This window comes from Onychomys torridus, chromosome 6 (genome assembly GCF_903995425.1).
Source record: "Onychomys torridus chromosome 6, mOncTor1.1, whole genome shotgun sequence".
In the NCBI taxonomy this organism is placed as follows: Eukaryota; Metazoa; Chordata; class Mammalia; order Rodentia; family Cricetidae; genus Onychomys; species Onychomys torridus.
Window position 1 is genome coordinate 120,031,368 of NC_050448.1, and position 3,225 is coordinate 120,034,592.

The following is a 3,225-nucleotide window of genomic DNA, read 5'->3' on the forward strand; positions in this document are numbered from 1 at the left end:
TGGTTTTTTTTATCTGGCTCTCAGTTTGAGGGAATATGGTCCATCCTGGTGGGCAGCGCACGGTGGTAGGAATATGAGGCAGCTGATCACATTTGTCTACCATCAGGAGGCAGAGAGAGATGAACTCTGACCTCCATCTCTTTCTTTGTTGTTATTGTTCAGTCTGGGATGGCAGCCCATAGGATGACGGTACTGCCCAAATTGAGGGTAAGACGTCTCTACTTGGTTATACCTTTGTGAAAACAGCCCCTCCCACACAGAGATGCTTTTCTTGGTTCATTGAAGATTCAGAGAAGCTGACTAGATTAACCATCACAGAGGTCTTTGTCACTAGGAGGGTGCCCTAAAGTGGGGCAGTGGGACCCCCCTTTCCTCTTCTTCCCTTTGCTTCCTAGCCATAGCAGAAGATGAGATGTGCTCCCTCTACAGTTCCCAAAGCAAAGAACCATCCAATATAGATAGAAACCTACAGAACCTTACTCTTTTAAAAGCTGATCATCTCAGGTTGTTTGTAATGGAAAACAAACAAACACAAACAATTTTTATTATATTATTACTTACAGGAACAAAAACCATCACATAAACTCAAATTTTATAGACTCAGAAAAGATATGATAATTAGTAGTAATAAGTCAAATAATGTTAAACACTAAAGAGAACTTTAGGAAGAAAAGGAAAAGAGAAAAGAACACAGACTTTAGATCAGTGGTCTCTGAAAACTGTTCACTTTGGGTTTCATCCGCAGAAATCTGAGTGGACCTCTTTAAGACTCTAGTGTCTTCTCCCTCTCATCAAATTTCGATCAATGGTGTTAAGGGATGGAAAAGAGCATTCCTTCCTTCCTCTTGTGCTGAGTTAATGAGCATGAAGGGCTGTCTCGTTATTAACTAATAAGGCCTATCTGCTGCTGCCATGTCTTGTTAAGCGCACAATTTGAAAAGTCAGGGCTGGTCAGTGAGGAGCACCCCGCTCTCAGCCATTCAGAGCAAGATGATACTGCATATCATTGGGAATTAAGACAGGCAGTTTAAGAGATGGTCTCAAAGCGTAAGTTCAAATAACCCCTTCCTCCCTGCTCTCTTTGGAAGACCAGCAAGCCCCAAAAGCAGGCAGTGGAAGGGAGCATTGTCTCCTTGTAAATGGAATGACCCTGATTTTTATCTCTAGTTGGATTCCAGGAGGAAGCATGATGTCATTCCAGCCCCTGGCCAGAAACCTTCTTGCTTAATGAGCACTTTGAGCTTGCTGGCAGCTGAGGGAGCCTTTGTTTACTGTGCTCAGAAGCTGGGGTCAAAGATTCTCTTGGCTCTTAGGAACAAAGGCACAGGCTTGCTAAAGGACCCATGTCTGTAAGTATAATGTAAGATAATGACAGAAGACAGTACAGCCAGCTTCCCAAAGGTTTCATAGCTAGGAGAGAGGAGCAGAGAGACACCATGACCAGACATTAATATGGCGTTTAAGCTATCCTTCTCTGACCCCAAATGAGGGCTGCGTTTCAGCCAGGTTTCCTGTGGCAGGTGTATGCCACTCACCAGCCCACAGCTCTCACAGACTCCTGGCCACCCCTCCAGCATTCCTCAGCTGTTGGAACAGTTGCTGATGGGTCTGGAAGGACTCCACCTACTAGCAGCTGTTGAGCTGTGTCCTGAGGGTAGAAACAGATGTCTAGAGTACTGGTTACTAGCCAGGGAGGTCAATACCAGGAACATAGTACCGGGGGCTGGTGTCAACCTGGGGTGCAGAGTAAGTCAGATTTCAGGCAGAAGATGGAGTGTTGAAGAAAACAAAGTGACTTCTAGTCTCCTTTTGAAAGGGTGTAATCTCCCTAATGATTTTTCTTTTTTAAAAAATCATCTTCGTATCTGGCATCCAGTGAGCTGCATATGGTTAAAGAGTACAGTCTGAGAAGTTCCGATACATACATTTGTGAAGAACTCCTCCCCAGAATGATGTGTGATACATGCTCATGAGTCATGAAAAATGTGCCACTCTAGTGGGGGCGATGACTAATGGGGGAGCCATGCACATGCATATGGATATCTTTGGATGTCTCGATTTTTATGGGAACCTGAAACTGTCCTAAATATAAAGCCTGTTTTTTTTTTCCTTAAGGGCAAATAAAGACATATTAACTCAGTCAGGATTACTGCCCCTGAAGCTTCCTTTTGATGCTTCGATATCCCTAGTGTAAGTGCGCAGCCAGTGCTGAACACAACCTCTCCCCATTCCAGGTGATGCCATGAACGCAGAGCACTGCTCATCCCAAAGAGAAGAAGTGACATTTTTCTTGAGCCAATCATGAATTCCATGGCCTGGAAACACAGATTCGGGTAGCCACAAAAGATGTGTTCCACCGTGGAAGCAGTCACATGATATTTTATTAGTTACAAAACACAGAAAGTCATTAATCAAGGAATTTACCAAATATGTTGCTGGTGATCACAGGCAGGCAGATTGCAGTGAAACAGGGAATATGCTGTTGTAGGTTTTAGATACTGTCTGAGGCATGTGTAGCATGTGGATTGGTGGAAGTTAGTGTGTGCTAAGAATACATTTTATTTGTTTGTAAATATTTATTTATTTGTCTATTTTTTATGTGCATGAGTATTTCCCTGCACGCACGTTTGTATACATGTATTTATGTGTACCACCTGCATGCCTAGTGCCCATGGAGGTCAGAATGGGGCACTAAATAACTCTGGAAATGGAATTACAGGTGGTAATGAACCATACTTGGGTGATGGAAACTGAATTGGGTTCCTCCGTGAGAACAGTAAATGCTCTTAATCACTGAGCTGTCTCCTTAGCCCCACATGAATGCATTTCAGGTCTTATACCTGATAGCTAAAGGATGTTAGGTTGGACATGGGAAGGCAGTTAATGCCAATGAAGGGGACTAGAATCACCTAGAATCACTTGGCTACTTGGTTTTGGATCTGCAAGTAACCCTTTTCAAATTTCATTTTTTAAAATCTTGTGCATGTGCGTTTGTGTGAGAGCATGTGCCAGAGTACATGTGTGGAGGTCAGAAGACAACTTCCAGGGGTTGGTTCTTTAGGTCTTTAGGCTTGAGGGCAGGCACCTTTACCCACTGAGCCATCTTGCCAGCCCTGTGCAAGTAGCTCTTGAAGATCATGAAGTCTTTTTTGTTTGTTTGTTTTTTATGACAAGGTTTCTCTGTGTAGCTTTTGGAGCCTGCCTGGAACTCACTTTGTAGACCAG